Raw genomic sequence first — 20,979 nt, 5'->3', positions numbered from 1 at the left:
ACCTGGGGAGTCCAGGCACACGGGCTGGCAGGCCATAGACGTGACTGGTGTGGGGTGGAAAGGCCACAGAGGGCTGGCTCTCCATGGTGGTGAAGGGGTAAATAGTGTGCACCTGGGTCCTGGGAGTGGCACCCTATTCAGTTTCAGGGAGGAAGGTGGCAGGGCCCTAGGACAGGTGTGTTAAAAACTTGAGCCCACGGTGTAGATACACTGGTTCCAAAGACCCCTCAGGATGTGCCTCCCTTCTCAGATCTGGGCTTTCCCTGTTCCCAGGCATCACCTGGGGAGATCACTCTGGGGGCCTCATCTCCAGCTACATGTTCACTCCTCACGTGGCCCTCCCTAACTGTCCCCCTCAGGGCAAGCCCTTCCTCCCCACTTCCAGAAAGCTGTTCCTTTCCTGGCCATCCCACACCTCTGACCTCGTGCCTCTTCCAGGGCCTGTTGTCTTTAACACCTTTGTTTTCTCCGTACCCCCCAACCCCCTCTGTCTAGAGTGCTCACCTCCCTCCCAGCCTCTATCTCATATTATTTTTTCTTTCCTCTCAGTACCAAGCGCTGGGACAAGCCAGTCTGTACTCAATGCCTGTGGGATAATAGACAGAGGAATCTGGAGTTTGGTTGGGTGATTAGTTTTGGAATTGATGGGTCCCAGGGAGCTATCTAAAGTTTTCGGTCACATGAGGGCATGCTCACAGATCTGTGAAAAGATCTGTTGGCTCAGAGAACTAACAGATGACTAAATGTTAGTCCAATGGCCTCATCGTGAGATGAGGGGTCAAGAGTTTTGAATTTCCAGAGGCAGAAGCTACTATTCTAGGCAGTTTGTATGAACTAACTCGTTTATTCCTCACAGCCATTGTAGGAAATAATCTAACCTCATAAACCCCATTTTAGAAATGAGGAAACTAAGGCTTAAAGAATTTGACATAAACTCAAGACCAAAAATCTAGGAATGAGAAAAGCCTGGATTTGAACCAAGCTATCTGATGCCAATGTTTTAACTCTTAACCATTGTACTACCTTACCTCCCTGTGACCTTTTTTTTTTTTTTTTTTTTGTGAGACGGAGTCTTGCTCTGTTGCCCAGGCTCTGGAGTGCAGTGGCGCGATCTCAGCTCACTGCAAGCTCCGCCTCCTGGGTTCACACCATTCTCCTGCCTCAGCCTCCCAAGCAGCTGGGACTACAGGCACCCACCACCACGCTTGGCTAATTTTTTGTATTTTTAGTAGAGACAGGGTTTCACCATGTTAGCCAGGATGATCTTGATCTCCTGACCTCGTGATCTGCCCCCTTTGGCCTCCCAAAGTGCCCATGACCTTTTTATTGTTGGGCAGTGAAAGCCATAGTGAAATAAAGAATGTCCTACTGTCATGTGATGTGATCAGAAAACATACTGCCTGGAGTCCCCTGCCCCCACCCCCAAAACCAGTACTCGATCCATCCTTTGACTGTTGTGGGGATTAGCACAAAGGTTGGGCACAGTAGCAGTTAGGCTCATGGGCTCTGGAGCCAGCCTACCTGGATGCTACACATCCCAGCTCTGCCCCTCGCTAGTTTGGTGGCAAGCAACTTAACCTCTCTGCCTTAATTTCTCCAGTGGCACAATGGAAATAATAATAGATCTCACCTTGTGGCTCCTTTGCAGATTACATGCGTTAATTATGTAAAGTCAAGCATTAGAATGGTGGCTGTCCACCGTGAGTACAACACAAATGCTTGTTCTTAACGATTCAACAAACATGGAATTTCATTAAATCTGAAATAAACGTATTTTGAGAAATTGAATTCTGTTACCAAGTGGGAAGTCCTGATCTAGACTCACGTCATGCACACTATTTACCACAAAGGTGGACTCCCTATTTTAAATGCATTCACTTAAAGAGACCTTTCCCTGTACTAATTAGTGTTTGTTAAGAAGGACCTTATGGACATAGTTGAAAGAGAAAAGAAGCAGGGGTGGGGAGGAGGAGAAGAAAGGAGGAAGGGAGGGAGGGGAAAGATGGATGGATGGATGGATGGATGGATGGATGGATGGATGGATGGAAGGAAGGAATTAGGGATGGCAGAAAGGAGATAAAATAAACTCTACTTTAATAAGAAACCAGGTGAGGTGAGCGGGAGGGCTTCCCTGTGACCTTGGCCTCAGGGGCTCTGTTCTGGCTTCCAGATAAAATACCCCTCAGCTTGGCACTGGGTCTGCTGAGGCTTGGAAGTTATGTCCACAGTGAGGTTGGTGTAGAGTGGCAGCTGCTCTTTGGAGAGCAGCCTGTAGCCCAGGGAGTTGATGCCATCATTGGAGGATCCAGGGATCGGAGGATTGGCGGATCCGGGACAGAAAGCGAGGCCTGGAGGATGGGGAGGGGCAGCTATGTGAGCCTCAGGGAGGACCCAGAACCAACCACCCCCACTTCCAACACTGATTCACCTCCAGGGCCTCTGCTTGTGGCCAGGGTCTTCCCCCTCCAGCATATGGTAGTGTCTGAAAAGCAGGTGGGGCCAGGAGAGGAGCATCCCGCTTAGTTTCACCCTTCCAGAGACACAGGAAGGCATGGAGGCCAAACACCTGTCTCTGACAGGGTCCCCATGCCACAGCCCAGCCCCTCCAGTCCAGGGTAGCCCATGTCCCCCTCAGCCCAGGGCGGCCCATACCTGCCTCATCATGTCAGGACCTGCAGCTCCTGCCCCCCACCTGGCAGCGATGTCATCCTCATCATCGCAACCCCAGTACACATTGGAGAAGCCATTTATCTTCAGGTAGTGAGTGGGGTGCAGGGCAAACACCCCTCCAAGGTGGCCTGGGTGGGGCAGCCTAGGGAGGCAGAAAGTTGGAAGCACGGCTTTCCTTGTACAGGAGGGCCCCGGCCCTTTCCTGGCCAGGATCTACAAGGTCTATTTCTAGATTGGCCCTTTTCCACTTACCCTGTGACAACCTCTCCCCTGACCCCTGTGATAGTCCCGTCTTGAGCCTGGGATGTCCCCTTTTCTGACCCCAGGATAACCCTTCCGCTGACCTTTGGGATGGCCCTCACCCGACTCTTAGGGTATCCCCTCTTCTAAGTCATCTGGCTGGCCCATCTTGTGACTGTGTTGATGGTCCCTTCTCCCCAGAACCCTAGGATAGCTCCTTTCTCACCCCTAGTCAGACCTCTCCTATGTTCCCCTCCTCTGACCTCCATAACAACCTCTCGGCTCACCACTTTATTAAGCACATCTTCTGACTTTTCTATCAATAACCACCCCCACCCCCATGTCTCAGAGGAAGGTTCACCATCTATAAGGGTTTCCCCACATCCCATCACCCACTCCCTCCCTACCTCAGCCAAGGAACCAAGGGATGGACCCTTGATTTCAACCTCACTGCATGCACAGATAGGCAGGGTGAGATGCAGGAAAAGGCAAGGCCTGGCCAGCAGTCCCCCACAGGAGGTCCCCTCCCTCCCCCTACTTGTAGTTGAATTTGTTAATGGCCACAGACACACGGGCAGGGATGATGTCACAGGTGTAGAGGTTGCAGTCATCTGGGAGCAGGTTTACATCGCGGAAGAAGACACAGTCCCAGTCCTCCTGTATAGCCTCCCAGAACCCCACGTTGCATAGCCTGCCCTGGTTGAAGGCAGTGTTGTTTACCTGGTGGACACAGATGCTCAGAGCTGTCCTCACCATCAGGTAGCAGTGTTCCCCCACCTACCAGGCCAGTCCTTTTTCGCCTTCTCAAGTGCCATTCCCCCACCTAGAATGTCTTCTCTTTCCCACTGTGTAGTTGGAAAACCCAGACTTGTCAAGGACGATGCAATGCAAAGATTACTCCCCTGAGAAACTTCTCTTGTATTTCCCGCCTCCAACCAAGTCAAAGTCAGTAATTTCAGCATCTCAGCTTCCCTCCTCTGGCCATCTCCAATGTTCTTGAGGATTATCACTTTTGAGGGGCCATCTAAGAGAGGCAGAGGTTAGGGGTGATAAGGGACCAGCTTTGTCTCTGTTTCTGCTACTACTAGATGAAGACTGGGTCAGAAGCCCAGGAATCAACATTGGGCTTAATCCTCCTCTTCCCCTTCCTCGATCATCATCTTCATCATCATCATCACCATCACTATCATCCTTATAATCAGCATTACCATCATTATCACCATTACTGCCTTCATCATCTTCAACACTGTCAACATAACCACCTCACCTCCGCCATCATCATCATCACCACCATCACTTCCATCACCATTATTTTACTCATCACCACCTTCATTACCATCACTATCATCATCACCAACATCATCACCACCACTACCACCTTCAGTATCACCATCAACATCACCACCATCATCACCACATCAGCAGGAGCAGCAGCAGCAGCACCATCATTTATCAGAATCATCATCATCACCATTCATAATCACCATAATTGCAATCACTTATTGAGCACCTACTATGTGCTAGGCATTGGCCTAACTGCCTTACATGGTTAATATGAGGCATTACATTAGGTATGAATCTTCCCATAATCCAACAATGGAGGTGCTATTATCATCTCTATCATGAATGAAAACTGTGGCACAGAGCATAAGCTCCCCAAATTCATACAGTTATACTGAATAACAGCATGCTGAATGAGTGAATGAATGAATGATTCCACACTCAGACAACACAGCTAGTAATAGGCAAGGCCAGGATTTAAACAATCCCGTAACTGACCTCAAACCCAGTGCTTTAATTTGCCCCTTAGGTTTACCGTCCAATCTGGTCAGCCCTGGTCTCAAGGAACCTCACACTCAGCAGGACTGAGCCTTTGCCTCAGACAGCCTTTTAAGCTGATCCCAGACTTGGCAAGTCTAGATCAAACCTACAAGCCCTTGGCTCCAACGTCCTCCAATTCAAGTTCTTCTTGACTCACAAACTCAGCCCCCCGGATACTCTCTAACCCAGACCACTATCACCTTAGAGTGTGCCAACTTCAGGCCAGGCATGGTGGTGCACGCCCGTAATCCCAACACTTTGGGAGGCTGAGGCACGCAGATCATGAGGTCAGGAGTTCAAGACCAGCCTGGCCACTATGGTGAAGTCCTGTCTACTAAAAATACAAATATTAGCTGGGCGTGGTGGTGTGCACCTGTAGCCCCAGCTACTTGGGAGGCTGAGCCTGAACCCGGGAGGCAGAGGTTACAGTGAGCTGAGACACTGCACTCCAGCCTGGGTGACAGAGCTAGACTCCATCTCAAAAAAAAAATTTTTTAAAGTGCCAACTTCAGCCCTGCCATGCTGGGACCCTTCTGCCCTCTTACCTCTGCCCCTCGCATTTCTGCCTCACCTGGTTCACCACCTAGATGATGGTGTAGTGCAGTTTCTGGCACTGCAGGAAGGGGTGCAGTTGGAAGAGCAGGTACTTCAGGTGCTCGTTTTGCCCATAGTAGGGCACCACTACTGCTGTGTGGTGCTGTGCCCAGCAGTCAGGTGGCTGGTATTGGCCTCCCAGCTTCACCGGTGGGTTCTTCTCTACCGCCTTCTCCATTGTCAGGTTCTCTGGGATGATCGCCTTCAAGAGGCCATCTGAAGGGGCAGAGGCCTAGAGTGGTCAGGGACCTCCTACCCCACAACTCAGTTGTACTGGGTTGAATATTGTCTCCCCATATTCATGTCTACATTAGAATGTGGCCTTATGTTCGGAAATAGGATCTTTGCAGATGTAATTTGTTAAGATGCAGTCATACTGGATTAGAGTGGGCCCTAAATTCAGTGACTGGGGTCCTTGTAAGAAGGCCATGAGAAGACCCCCAGAGAGAAGATGACCATGGAGGTAGAGATTAGAGTGATATGCCTACAAACCAAAAGATGACAAGGATTGCCAGCAACAACTAGAAGCCAGGTGAGAGGTATAGCTTCCTCCCTCAGAGCCTCCAGAAGGAGGCTCTTTGATTTGGGGATTCTGGCCTTCAGAAATGTGACACAATCTCTGTTGTTTGAAGCCACCCAGGTTGTGATAAGTTTTTTATGGCTGCCCTAGGAAACTATTAATAACATGCCAGTGCAGAGGGCTCTGGGCTGCCCATGTAGACCTAGGAATGCCCAGCCCTCCTGGCTTTCCCTCCACCTCTCAATGCCTCCTCTCATTCTTACCTCATCTCCCCCCTGATTAAATATGATCATCTGGGCCTCGTCCTGCTTCCCATGTTTCTCACTCTTCTCTCAGCAAATTCATCACCTCCTGTTGCTTTCCTTCCTAGGGACTCCAGTGGTCCTGAACCTGCCTTCTGAGCGCCAACCCCAAACTGCCTCCCAGCTGTCTCCTCCTGGATGGTTCGCAGGCTGTCCACTCTCACTGCATCTCAGACCATTCTTGGAAGGCAGTATCTCTCAATTCCCTCGTCCACTGAGGACCCCCATCCATGCTTATTCCCTTCATGCCCGATTGGATTTATTCTAAACATGGCCATAACGATATCTCTTATCCAGCATGCCCTTCTGAGACTGTGGGTGGAAAGTGCACAGGGCACAGCGTCTGGCACAAGCTAACGGCTTAATTGCTGTTGTTTTCCCCATGTCCTGGCTTGCAGCACTTGTAATCTCCAGGCTCCTGCAGCCCTTAACATCTGATACCTTCACATTAAGATTTATCATCCTTATCTCTGGACCAGGCTGAATACACCTGTGTGCCGGTGCATCTGGCCAGCCAGTGAAAGGGCCTAGCACACAGATTAACAGATGAATGAGTTCCAGTTACCAAAGCTCAATCCTTGAGGTGGACAGAAGACGCCCGAGGCGTGTCTCCCATCACCCTTCACTATCAATCCTCCTTATCAAGGGCCTCACGGGAATACAGAGATCTCAGAATATACAGGAGGGAGCAGTTTCGGGAAAGTGGGCATTGGAAGGAAGTGGAGGGCTTGGATCTGGGGAGCAAGCGGGGAGTGCTCCGTTCCTTGGTTTTGGGAGCTTGCCTTACGGGTCTCACCTGCCCTCCATCCTGGCTTCCACCTGGCAGGGTGTGTTTGTGTCAGAAAGACGATTGTGCGTAACTGTTCACCGCGTCCACGTCCCGAGAGTTGCGCACGCGTGGAGATCTGCAAAACGCTCCCTTTCAGCTCCGCGCATGCACAGAGACCCCACCCCGCAAGTCCTTGCCCCTCGGCCTGGGCAGGCGTCCACTCCTATGGCTGCAGGGCGCGCGAAAGAGCCCACTCTGCATCCCCGAGACGCGGCCCAATCCTAGGAATGTGCTTAGCGCAGGTGCTATCTTCCCTTTTCACATTCCCAATCCCTTTCTCCGCCCCCTCAAACTCTTGCCATACTCCCACAACAGCAGAAAATCTGAAAAAAAAAATGTCCATCCCATCTTTGCACTGACAGCAGTGCACAGCAGCTGGCAGAGAACTCTGGCACGGCGATTGTGCTTGCGCAGGCGCAGACGGGAAGCGGGCCGGACTGGCCTAGTGCACTCTGGGAGGCGTGCGCAGAGAGCGCAGCGCTGCCGCGAGGATCTCTGGGAACTGTAGGCCCAGTTTGTCCGAGCGCCGCAAGTGTTTCAGGACGAAGCAACGCAGGGGCACCTGGGAGTCGTAGGCGGATGGGCCCAAAGCCTTCCGGGAGTCGTAGTCCTTCCGCCCGCTCCCCGTTTCCTTGGAGGTTGGCCCTTCCAGCTCCAGTTCTGCCCAGGTGAGCGCCCATCCTGCGGCCGGCCGGTCCTGGCCCTTTGTCGCGATGACGTGGAGGCGTTGAGGGTCTCTGTATTTCTCTGCCCCGCGTTCTGGTAGGCGTCCCTGGAAAGATGACACCCTTTTCCGTGATCTCTCAATCCCTCTCTCCAGGTGGGAGTGCCCTAAGCAGCTGTTGTACCTGCTGACCCGCTTTGCATTCTGCGGCCCAGCCTGACACCTTCTCGCTCTCGCCCTTCCACCTGGGTGCAGGTGCGAGCGCACCCTCCTCTGTCCTGGTTACAACACAGAGTGGTCAGGGCTGCCCCAGGGGGTGCTCAGGAGGCTGTGGGAACCCAGAGGAGGTGCTAGACCCAGCCCAGGGTTCAGGACAGACCTTACAGAGCAAAGGACCTCAAATCTACCACATCCAAACGAAATCCCAGATTCTCTGTCCTAAACCTGCTCCTCTCGCAATCTTTCCGCCTCCTCCCCACTAACTGTCCATCCAAGTGCTCAAGCCAAAACCTTGGAATGGTCGTCAGTGTTCTGTTTCTCTCATCCGCTTCCCTCCCTCAACCAAGTCTTGTGTGAATCTCATCGTCTCTATCGCCAGAAGAGGCCCAGAATCTAACCACTTCTCTCCACTTCCACTGCCTCCATTCTGCTCTGAGCTACCGTTACTCCTCACCTGCATCACTGCAGGAGCCTCCTCACTGTTCTGTTTCTTCCCTTGCCACACTCCACCCTCTATTCAGGCACAGTGCCAGGAAGCCTGTGGAAATATAAATCAGATCCTGTCACCAGTCACTACCCTGCCCCCCAGCTTAAAATCATCCAATGGTTCCCATCTCAGAATAAAATCCAAGCTCCTTATCCTGCCAACCTCTAAGCCTCTGGTCCTTTCTGGTCATCTTCAGCCACAGCACACTTTCCAGTGGGCTGAACACAGCCAGGCCCTGCCCTTCATGTCCTTTGCATTTGCTATTAACTCAATTTGGAGCATTCTTCCCACCCTGATGCAATATCTGTCTCCTCATTTTGTTGGCCTCAGCTCAAAGGCCTCCAGCCACCCCAAAGAAACCCCTCCCCGTTCCCCCCCAGTCATACCACCAAAGATAATTCCCTCATATTACTCCTCATATTTGGACAGCATCTTGGTCATTTACTTGCTTATCCATGGCCTGGTTCCGCCATTAGAACATCAGTGCCCTGACAGCTGCAACCTTTCCTATCTTGCTCACTGCTGTGTCCCAGTACCTAGAGCATGCTGGGTACATAAGAGGCACTCAGTGGGTATTTGTTAAATGAATGAATGAAAGTTTGAGCTGAGACTTGAAGGTAAGAGTTAGGTCTACCACAGTGTTTAGGGAAGTGTCCTGGGCAATGAGATCAGCCTGGCCAAAGATGCAAGGGGTTGAAAAACCAATGGGAAGTTCATCTGGCTGAGGTGGGTAGGTAACTAAAACAGGGATGCAACTGGATCTGATAAGGACCTCAGGAAGTGAACCCCAGTACTAGGTGACTGTAGATTCAGAGGTTGAAAAAGCTGAGTTGTCTTCCCTAGAGAAGCTGGGTGAAAGGTGGCGTTGCTTCTGGGAGATGGGGAGCTTGGTTAGGTAAGTTTCTGCCTTGGGGTGTGACAGCTGGTCAGTTGGGCACTGTGATATGAGAGGCCTAGATGGGATCTTCTGTGGGGCATTTGGAGGGCCAGGCTGGTGGACATTGCGATTCAGAGTCACCCACAAAGAGAATGAGAAGAGGGGTGATGGGCAGGATCTGAGGACTGTGAAGAGGCCTCCCCAGAAGATATTAAGCAGGAGGCAAAAAACAAGAACAAAGAGGGAGGACTGAATCAAAAGCTGTGGGAGAAAGTATTTCAAAGGGGACATTGCTCTGCTGTGACAGATGTACCTGACGTCACCGCAGTTGAGTCCTGAGGGCTGCTTGATGGCTCAGTGACAGGGAAGAGTGCTTTGGGCAAAGAGAAGAGCCAGTGAAAACAACTAGAGACAAGAGTGTTCCTGGGGGTACTCAAGAGTAGACACCAGTGAGGAGGAAGGAGAGTGGAAGGAGATGAGGACAGAGAAACAAGGAGCCAGAGCATGTAGGGCCTCGTCGGCCATTAGCAGTTACATTTTGTTTTTTGTTTTTTTGAGACAGAGTCTCGCTCTGTCACCCAGGCTGGAGTATAATGGCACGATCTCGGCTCACTGCAACCTCTGCCTCCCAGGTTCAAGCAATTCTCTGCCTCAGCCTCCCAAGTAGCTGGGATTACAGGTGCCTGCCACCATGCCCAGCTAATTTTTTTGTATTTTTAATAGAGACAGGGTTTCACCATCTTGGCCAGGCTGGTCTTGAACTCCTGACCTTGTGATCCACCCTCCTTGGCTTCCCAAAGTGCTGGGATTATAGGTGTGAGCCACCGTGCCCAGCCAGCAGTTACTAAAGTGAGACGAGATCCAGGGCAGGATCCCACTGGCTGTTATGTGAAGGAGTGCGTGTGGAGCAGGCAAGGCGGGGAGCATGGAGACCTGTGAGGAGCCCGCTGCAGCCATCCAGGAGAGAGGCAGACCTGACTAGGGTGCTGCCATGGAGATGGTCAGAAGTGTTTGGCTGTTTTGAAGCTATAGTCAAACAATATGTGTGACTTTTCATTTGGGCACCTGGAGTTCGAAAAGTTCCGGACTTAGCATTTCAATTTGGCTCCACGCACTGAGAGAGTGACAACTGTAGTGAGAGAAAGAGCAGTCCAGCGTCCTGGACCCCAAAGCTTCTGGCCTGAGCAGCTGGAAGGGATGTAGCTGCCCTGTACTCCAGGAGAAGCCCGTTAAGTTGGAGGAATCAGGAATTTGGGTTTTGAGATGCCTATCAGACATCTGAGTGGCACTGGTCTCTACTTGCATGGAAGTTAGAGACAGTAAATACACAGTCATATGAAATAATTCCACACATTGCGGTAAATCCTAGAAGCAGCGTGACCTGCTCTGAATGGCAAGGAGGTGACGGCAGTAGTCCAGGCCGGATGTGGTGGTGGCTTGAGGAGGGGGACTGAGCCTGGGGAGTTTTTATGGGTTCACCAGGCAAGTGGCACCAAGGAGGTTTGACTGGACAGTTAGTCTTGGCTGGGTGGGGAGGGATGAGGTAGGAAAGAGAACAGATGGGGGCCAAGGATGAGCCAACCCCATCACTGACCCTTCCCCTCCTAACCTCTCTGTGTCTTTATGGGGCCACAGAAGCTTAGGTGGATTCTGATACCAGAGCAGGGTTAAGTGCAGAACTGGAGGCCCACACACTCACCTCAAAAATAGGTGCAACCCCTGCTAGTCTCCCTAGAGGTGTGATCTAGCCTGCCTGTGTGTGTCCTTGTAAGACACAATCAGGACCCATTCCTGGAGACAGTATGCCCACTCCCACCCCTGAAAGTGAAACCCAATTGGTCTTTTCTGTATAGCCCCCTTCCCTTGAACAGAGAATGGCCTCCCTCTGTCCTTAAGAGTCTCTGACCCCTCCCCTCCCAACCTCTCTGAATAGTCAGTAATATCTACCTTCTGATCAGGGCTGTAACATGGGTGGCCTCCTGAAAGTTGTTACAACTGGTCCTTAATAGACGCCCTCACCCCTTTGGACAGGACACGATCTAATTCTGGGTATAACCTGCTTGTTGCTCCCTCTTTTCCCCCCTGAAATCAGCTTAAGTTCCTTCTCTTCTTGATGCATAATGGGTGCAGTCCAGAAAGACTTCCTGGAGGCAGTGGCCTTCTTACACCAGAATCCATTTATAACCCACGTATATAAGAGCAGCCTGCCCACAGCTGTCCCTGGTCTATTCCAGGCAGGGGCACTATCTAGGGAACTCCTCAAAGGCAATGACACATGTGTAACCCGCCTCCTCTCCCGGTCTAGGAGAAGCTGTCCTTTCCTGCAATGCCCGCCCCATCCTGTGCCTCCTGCCACGTGGCACGCGCCTCCCTCCACCGTCCATGCTCCGGCCAAGCGCTGTGCGGTTCCTGCTTCTGCGCCACCTTCGAGGCGGAGGTGCAGCACATGGTGCTCGTGGGCCACCTGCTGCTGTCAGGCGCAGTGGCGGCCCTGGGCGCCTCGGGCGGCAAGGACTCCACGGTGCTGCCGCACGTGCTGCGCGCCCTGGCGCCACGCCTGGGCATCTCACTGCAGCTCATGGCTGTCGACAAGGGCATCGGGTGTGGCTTAGAGGGAGGATCCCAGTAAGGAGCTGGGGAAATACGCATGTGCCTATTTAGGGCCGGAGCCTACTGAAGGCTCATGTGGGTAGTACGTGTGCCTCCCTAGGATGGAGTAAGGCAGGGTTTTCAAGCCTCTGGGTCTCTGCCATCATCTTAGTGAGAGGTGAAGCCGGCTGGGCTTCTGGGTCAGGTGGGGACTTGGAGAACTTTTCTGCCCAGCTAAAGGATTGTAAACACACCAATCAGTGCTCTGTGTCTAGCTAAAGGTTTGTAAATGCACCAATCAGCACTCTATAAAACCAGACCAATCAGCACTCTGTAAAATGGACCAATCAGCGCTCTGTAAAATGAACCAATCAGTGCTCTGTAAAATGGGTCAATCAGCAGAATGTGGGTGGGGCCAAATAAGGGAATAAAAGCTGGCCACCGAGCCAGCAGTGGCAACTCATTTGGGTCCCCTTTCACTCTCTGGAATGTTTGTTCTTTTGCTCTTCTCAGTAACTCTTGCTGCAGCTCTCTGTTTGGGTCCGCACTATCTTCATGAGCTGTAACACTGTGAAGGTCTACGGCTTCACTCTTGAAGTCAGCGAGACCAAGAACCCACTGGAAGGAACCAATTCTGGACACATAGCTTGTAGGAGCTAAGGCTGGAGTACTCTGCTATTATTATTATTATTATTATTATTATTATTATTTTGAGATGGAGTCTCACTATGTCACCTAGACTGGAGTGCAGTGGTGCAATCTAGGCTCACTGCAGCCTCCGTGTCCTGGGTTCAAGCGATTCTCCTACCTCAGTCTCCTGAGTAGCTGGGCTTACAGGCACCTGCCACCACACCTGGGTAATTTTTGTATTTTTAGTAGAGGGAAATGACTTTCTTTGCATCTCCCTTCACAAAGAGAGATGTGAAGAGGTGTTTCTCATCAAAAGTCACACAGTCTGAAACGCTGCTGCATCTCTTAACTCCTTTTCTTTATAGGTTTCTCACTGACAACTCTTATTTTCTCTCAGTGATTACTTCAATAAGTAATCATCGTCCATTGACTAAATACCAGATACAAGCTGAGTTGCCTAGAGCAAATTACTTAACCTCCGTTTCATCTTCTGTAAAATGGGGATGTTAATAGTATCTGGGTCCTTGAGTTGGGAATTAGATGAGTTATATATAAAGCACTTAGACTAGAGGCTGAAAAACAGTAAACATGATGTACATGTTTGCTGTTATGACGATGCACAAGAGCACAAGAGCACAAGACAGTCTCTACTCCTGCCTGATTCTCACGAAGGTAATTATAACCTGACGAATGCTACTACGGAAAATGACACAGAATGTGTGAATTTATATCGGGGGTCCTAGTGACGGGGAAAAGGTGGGGATTAAGGAAACGTTTCCTGAGTGAACTGAGACCCGAAGGCTCAGTGAATAACCAGGTGAAGGATGAGTTGGAGTTTGGGCGGGGGGTGTTCTGAGCTGAGGTCACTGAGGGGCAAAGGCCTTGAGGAGGGGAAATATGATCAACTTGAGAAGCCCTAAGAAGAACAGCATTTTAATATACAGACTCAAGTATAAGATGACAAGATGCAGAATAAGCATAGTTCCCATTTAAATTGTATGGCGACTGGTGTATATGTATTCACTAACTTTCTTTCTGGTCTTTCTAAACTGCGTGGTCTGCATTCCCAGAGGCACTTGTGTCTACAGCTCTCTTGAGAATCCCCATTAAATGGCCGTTTTTTCTCCTGTGTAGTCTGAAATGCAGTTTTAATTGAGGCTGAAATGGTGTTTGCAGCTCAAAGCACTTTTCCCCCGCTATGTGGAAGGAGAGCTAGCAAAGGGCCTGGTATACAGTAGGTGGACGGCAAATGAGGGCTCCGCCAAAGAGCTTGTTTGTGTTCCCTTCAGGTTTTCTGTCCACCTCCAGTCTCCATCTGGCTGCTCCATGGTGCCCGGGAGTCTCCATGGTCCGGTTCCCCATCAGTATCTCTTCCCCCTCCCCCTGCCCCTCTCTGTCTTGGGTCCTGGCGGCCCCGCTGTGCCCTGGGTTTCTACGGTCCGCGCTCCTCTCCCCGTCTCTCTCTGGGTCCTGGCGGCCCCACTGTGCCCTGGTTCTCCCCCCCGCCCGTCTCTCTCTGGGTCCTGGTTGCCCACAGTGCCCCAGGGGTCTCCATGGCTCTGTCTCCCCGTCCCTGTCTCTGGATCCTGGCTGTTGCACATTGTTCGGGGGTCTCCATGGCTCGCTGTCCCCGTCGCCGTCGCTCTCTCTCTGGGTTCTGGCGGCCCCACTGTGCCCTGGGTTTCCGTGGGTCTCCCCTCCCAGTCTCTCTCTGGGTCCTTGTGGACCCTTGGTTCCCCGAGGGGCTCCCTGGCCAGCAGCGCCCTCCGCGCCCCACCTCACCCTCTCCCGTCTCTCCCCACCAGGTTACAACGCCGACGACATGGTGGAGACCGTGCTCATGAACTTCCTGCGGGGCGGCTGGCCCAGGGCGGGGGCCTGGGCTCTCCGGGCTAGGGGGGCACCCTGCAGCGCCGCCGCCCGCTGCAGTTCGCCTCGTAGAAGGAGGTGATGCGGGACGGGCACTTCCGCCGCCTCGACTACTTCTCATAAGAGAGGAGCGCCCGGGACCTGCTCAAGCGCCTGGAGGCGGCGCGGCCGCCGGCGGTGCTGGACCTCGTGCACTCGGCCGAGCGCCTGGCGCTGGCCCCGTCTGCGCGGCCCCCGCGCCCCGGCGCCTGCTCCTGCTGTGGGGCGCTGGCCAGCCGCGCGCTCTGCCGGGCCTGCGCGCTCTCCCGCCTGGCCATCCGCAAGGGCCGCCGGGGGCTGGACGTGGAGGCGACGCCGGGGACGCCCGGGGATCCGGCCCGGGCCCCCACCTCCGAAACCGTCCCCACCTTCTAGCGACTCCGGGCCTCCCGCCGGGATCAAACGCCCCCGGGTTGGGGCTGGCTGTAAATGACACTGTGAATGAACCTGTTACCTTACCCGGCCTTCCATGTGAGGTGGGAGGGGGGATGGGGGCCTGGTGACCTGGAACCCTAAAGAAGCTGGGACCCCAGACTTCGGGGTTTCAGGGAGGAAGGGTCTCGAGCTGGCCTTCTGGCTCTGAGGGAGGAGAGGGCTGGGGGGCCATCCTAGGTCTGAGAGAGGAGAGGGCCAGGACTAAGGCCTAGAGGAAGTGGGGCTGGGGACCCAGACATCTGTGGCTGAGGAAGGAGGGCCTGGGGTCGTGGACTCCTGGGTCTCAGGGAGGAGGGGGCTGAACACCTTGTGATTCCTGAGCGAGTGGGGGTTGGTTGGGGACCTCCTGCGCAGTGCCTCTGCTGGTGCTGGGTGCGCTCAGCATGGTCCTGACCCTCCTTGAGCACCAGATTCCTGATGTTTCCTGTTTGCCCGCAGTGGGGTAAGCGGAGTGACATGACTTGATGGACACACGCCATTCACAGCCCCCGACACGATGCCTCGCTTCCAGCGCTTCGTGTGCAGCGCGCGCTGCGCCCTCATTTCGTCTCCACCACGGCCTCACTGGCTGCAGCCTTAGCCGCAGTAACTGACCTGGGGGCTCCCACCAGGTTGGCCTGGCTCCAGAGCTGTCAGAGATTTTGGGATTGCCTTTCCCCCATGCTATGCTATCCTCATCCATCACCACCTGAATCTCCCTTGCCCTCTCTTGTCATAGGTAAGGAGGGGCTGGTGGGCTTTGCAGACCTCTCAAGCTCTGAAGGCAGAGCTGCGCGAGCCTGAATCGCGGCTTAACTTTTCTGACCTTCCATTTCCTCCTCTGAAAATAGAAGCAACACTCCCTCTTCACTTCCCCCACATCAGGGTACTCTTGGGAGGATTCAGTAACTTGGTTGTTCATATTAAGGTTTGGCCACCAGGGAGCTTTTAGTTTCAGGATAGCTGCTCAGCTGGTCCTGGAAGGAGTGAGGCCCAGAAAATTCCTGCCTAACCTGTGGGAGATTTGGTGTTCTCAGTCCCACATCCGAGCTTTCCTGGCTTGCCTCCCTAGTCAGGAATGCCTTCCCTTTCCCATCTGCCTGCTCAAACCCTCCAGGGCCCTTATAGAAAGAGGACCTTCCTGATTCTCCCCTCCCACCCAATCCAGGGCATAGGGATCTCCCAAACCCCACCCTATAGGTCCCCCACCCATAGGTCCTGCCCTGGCTCTGTGGCCTTCCAACCGTTTTGGGTTATGCTCTCCCTAATTAGACTGATCATTAAGGGCAAAGACCAGACCTCTCTCCCCACTGGACAATACAGCATTATTCATCCAAGAAACACTTATTGAGCACCTGATGTGTGCAGGGGCTGTTCTAGGCACTGGTGAGAGAAAAAAGACAGAATCTTTCATGGAGCTTACGGCCTTGTGGGAAAGACACCTATATAATGTCGGATAATTAGTGCTGTGGATAAGAAATAGCATAAAGGGAAAAAGTGTAAAAAGGTGTTACTTTAGTTTGAAAGGCCAGGGTCTCTTTGAGAAGGTGACTTTGGAAAGGGATCAAATAAGGCAAGCGAGGTTTCTAGCCATGATAGAGTAGCTAATGTCAGGACAACACTTCCACGCTGAGACTGAGACCAACTGGAAAAACAAGACACACATACACACACAAAAACAATCTGATGACATTGGAGAACTACCAAGTTGGCCAGGATCCCAGAGAAAAGGGAAGCTCATTCCACTGGAGGGGCCAAAAGGCTAAGGAAGCAAGCAGAAAGCAGAGGCTAAGAGGATGGGAACCTGAGTTGAGATTTCAGCAGTGTTATGGCTGGGGCTGGAGACAGAAATAATGGTGGCCAGGTGCAGTGGCTCATGCCTATAATCCCAGCACTTTGGGGTGCCAACGTGAGAGGATCACTTGAGCTCAGGAGTTTGAGGCCAGCCTGGGCAACATACAGAGACCCTGTCTCTACAAAAAAAAAAAAAAAAAAAAAATTAATAAAATTAAATAAATACAAATAGATCATGGAGCCTGGTGCTACAAAGGTAGACAGGACTTGAGGGACCAAAACCCTGGAAGGAAGGGAAGATCATTGAGGTGAGCCCAACATGTTTAAACTCTCCTGTCAGCAGTCTGATGGAACTGGGTAAGCCAAATGTGATGTTCCGGGTCTGATAAGGAGAGGCCCAGTAAACACCCCAAACCTTCCGTTAGAGCTCAAGAAGGGTTACAGATTAAAAGCAAGGGTCGGCCGGGTGCAGTGGCTCACACCTGTAATCCCAGCACTTTGGGAGGCCAAGGCGGGTGGATCACGAGGTCAGGAGATCGAGACCATCCTGGCTAACAAGGTGAAACCCCATCTCTACTAAAAATACAAAAAATTAGCCGGGCGTGGTGGCGGGCGCCTATAGTCCCAGCTACTCAGGAGGCTGAGGCAGGAGAATGGCGTGCACTCAGGAGGTGGAGCTTGCTTGCAGTGAGCTGAGATCGCACCACTGCACTCCAGCTTGGGCGACAGAGCGAGACTCCGTCCCAAAAAAAAAAAGTAAGGGTCAACTGGGAGTGGACCTGTCCACAAAAAGACCAAAACCCATCTTCAAACTCACTCAACCTGGGGCCGGCTTAAGGGATCTGTCCCTATTCCACTTGCCAGAAAGCAAAAATAGGGTAGCCCTAGCCACATGAGCTGATTTATCTTTAAATTAATTAAAATAAAATTAAGAATTAAATCCTCAGTCACTCTAAATACCTTTCAAGAGCTCCGTACCACCATATTGAACAATGTAGACACAACGCTTCCATCGTCATGAAAGTTCCGTCGCACAGTGCTGTTCTAGACTGTACTAGAATCCGGAGGAGGAAAGTTTCAGTCAGAGCTCAAAAAAATCTCTGCAGTTTTTCAGACAAAATACTAGAAATTCAATTAAAGATTAAAAAGTTTACAAGCATGCCAGGAGATTGACAAAATGGTTGAATACCAAGAGGCTGGGCATCAAGCACAGATGTATTTACAGGTGTTCTAGATATGAGTTTTAGGTATGGACTTTAATTTTCATCACGTAAAAACAGATGCTAAAATGGAGAGTTTCACCATTGTATTGGATTACATTTTTAAAAGAACCATTAAAACTGTGAATGTGATGAATAATAATAACCAGGCAGAGTGGAGTAACTAGTACCAGAATTACCCTCCTGCTGTAAACTATAAAATAGCATAATGTATTGGGCAGTTTTCCCTGCTTTGCTCCACATGCAGGCCGTCTTCCCAATTTGCCAGCCCTGGGGATGACCAACACCAGCCTCAAGTCTACCACCACCTGCTTGGTTGTGTGCTTACAGAGGCAGTAGCTACATAGGCAACAGTTTTCCATAGAACTTTCTGAGATCCCCCTTTGGGGGGTCCCATGATAATAATGGGCATACTTGGCTTTTCATATATCCCTGCAAGCTCTAGCTTGCCTACCCTCACCTGTTCTTCAATGGAACTGCTTAATGATGCTCTCATGATCATCCTGCCTTCTCCAAAGCATCACTTTCCAGCTCTACCACATTTGCATTAAGTTCTAGGTCCTCTAGTGAGCGCTTTATTCTCATAAAACTCTTGGTTGCTGTTTCCCTGGCCACACTCTTGTCTGGTGGAGTGATGAAAACCTATAGAGGTAATTTTAAACTCTGAGTCACATTATCCTTCTTCAGGGCATATTTACTCTTGCTTGTGGCAAGCCGACCACTTCAATTTGATCAGATATTGAGGGAATTTGGTCTGGCTTTAATCCTTATGAGGTATCATCTAGTTCAAACTCATCCTTACTCTACAAGGTCCCAATCGCAGCACTACAGTGTTTACCATGGCCCTTTTTCCTCGGCAAGCCCTCAGCCATAACGTTTATCATTCTATCCCCATGAGATTCAAATGTTCTACTTAGCTTTTCAGTCTATGCTTGGAATCAGCAACCTATTTCATCCAAAGGATTGGGTTGTGGAAGGCATGAAGGACCCTGAGCTGAAGGAAGAGGACTCAGCTCAGGGGCTGATGCACAGGCCACTCCTGGTACCATACCCTCCTCTGTGCCCCAGGTCCTCCCTCTCCCCACAAGTGCTGACCCAGACACCTGACATTCACATCCTAGGAATCATGAAATCTGGGTGAAAGGGGGCTCTGACTTCCCCATGTCAGAGCCTGCTAAGGATACAGGACACCCAAGAACTGTTACTGGCAATGGGTCACCCTGAGACACACCTCCCTCCATCCCCACACACAATTATTGTGGTTGTGATGATCAGAAGAGCTTGCACCTTGCACTTTTCTCACTCCAGGATCCCCAGATGGACCCAGATCCAGTTCGTGGCTATTGGTTCTGGAAAGGGGCCATCCTCACCTGGATGCTCCAGTACGAAACATAACAGAGTCTAAAATGTGAAAGAAGAAGGCAGTGGCAAATCTACCTTCTCTGAGCCCTCCAAACTCGCAACTGGCCCTCAAGCATGAGAGGTGCTCAGATGTGGGACACAGGAACACCTAAGCTCTCTGTAAGTAGAGTAGTACTCTACCTTTCACATTTAGAGATTATGTTTTCTGTTTGTGACAATATCTCACAAATAGTCTTCTCCTCATGAGGGAAAAATGTCATGCTCCCCTCCTTCTTGGCATCTCTGTTGCTCAGTGAAGGTCTCCAAGGAGGTGGAATCAGCCTATGGTTCTTGGTGTCTCCCCTGCAGCTTTTGACCTGGTCTATTTGTGGAAATAGGAGGATCATGGAAATGGAAATGTTGACCTCTTCCACAAACCAAAAGACATACGCTCTTCTAGAGTAAGCACAAAAATTTCAAGATGAGAGATCAAAGCATGAGGATACAGAGGCAGTTTGTCCCGTACCACGTCTTCAAATCTAAGACCTGCAGCTTCCTGCATATTTCTCCAAGCTGTACCCCAAATGATGACCAAGGACCTTCTGTGAAGTCACATTTCCTGCAATCCTCTTGCCCCTGCACACGCACAGCAGGGGCAACAGCAGCATCTCGGGTTTGGAGGGGGGTGAGTCTGGGACTCCTGACATCGCCTGATGAGTCTCTTCTATCTGGAGATCAAGGCAGCTACAGAAAGAGGACAGCTAGAGACTTTTCCTGGATTGGGCTGCTCCAAGTTCCTCTCTCTGTTAGGAGTCCTCTGCCCTCAAACAACTACCAGAGAAGTGAAAGCTGACCTCCTTTCACCCCAGGCCTACTGATAACCTGTTCAGTGCCCCCTGCCATCTCATTCCTCACTCAGATGTTGCCTCCTCCAGGCATCCATTCCTACCTCTCCTCAGAAAATGAATGGGGCATGCCCCACCTCTTCTCTGTTCACTTGGAACTCGGAGATCTCTCTCAGAACAGAAGAGTCTAGGAGCCCTGAAACTGAATCTTCTGCCCCTCCACCCGGTCCTGATCACACAAGAAGTCACAAGAAGGTGGAACTGAAACTCACCTGCAAGGGGGGCCCTTCATGGTCAGAGACTGTGACTCAGAACTGAGGCCCTGGCTCCAGCTTCACACTCGACTGTGACGTTTGTGGTTTTTCTGGTGTCAATCTGAGTTCAGAAAGTCACTGAATTTTTGTATGTCTCCTCGCTTATTCTCAGGTTTCTGATAAGCCCTTCACTCACACCTTCAGTGTGAGTTTTGACTTCTTAACAGTTCCTCCAGTCCTATGGGCCTCCCGTCTTCACAGTATTTATCAGATCTCTCTCTCCTTAACCCACATCCATTTTACCCTGACATTGCCTTGCCTGTTCTGCCCTTCATGACAACTCTCTCCATCTTGTGGTCCACTGACGCCCCAAGATCATTTTCCCAGTATAAACACTTACCATTCATGTATAATGAAGGAAAACTTAGAACTTGTTTCTGTGACCCCTCAGCTCCAAATATAACTTCACAACCAGCCTTCTGATAGATACTTCATTCCTTCATTTGAGCTGATTCAGGATTTGGCACAGAGTCAGGTACGGAAAAGGATCACATATCATGTTCTGTTGTTCAGAACACCATGACAGAACAAATAAGGGATTCAAAGCAAGAGCAAATTATCAACTCACTGGAAAAGGAAGGGAGGAAGAGATGGAGCCTGCCACATAGAAGGTTTCCTGGAAGGAGTGAGGGCAGAGTCAGCCCAGAGAGGCAAGGATCCCAATGGCCTGTGAGAAATGCACCATCTCTCTAAAGTTAAGT

The 20,979-nt window shown here is 51.3% G+C and overlaps 2 pseudogenes; one reads left to right on the top strand and one right to left on the bottom strand.

Annotated features, from left to right (window-relative positions):
- Nucleotides 1-1,913: 1,913 nt before the first annotated feature.
- On the bottom strand, nt 1,914-7,436 carry LOC116478107 (uncharacterized; annotated as a pseudogene).
- Nucleotides 7,437-11,343: 3,907 nt separating this feature from the next.
- On the top strand, nt 11,344-14,808 carry LOC116479468 (cytoplasmic tRNA 2-thiolation protein 1-like; annotated as a pseudogene).
- Nucleotides 14,809-20,979: the final 6,171 nt, after the last annotated feature.

Source organism: Hylobates moloch, unplaced genomic scaffold (genome assembly GCF_009828535.3).
Source record: "Hylobates moloch isolate HMO894 unplaced genomic scaffold, HMol_V3 SCAFFOLD_12, whole genome shotgun sequence".
Classification (NCBI taxonomy): domain Eukaryota; kingdom Metazoa; phylum Chordata; class Mammalia; order Primates; family Hylobatidae; genus Hylobates; species Hylobates moloch.
The sequence above is the reverse complement of the archived record's forward strand: the minus strand, read 5'-3'. Positions and strand labels throughout refer to the sequence as shown.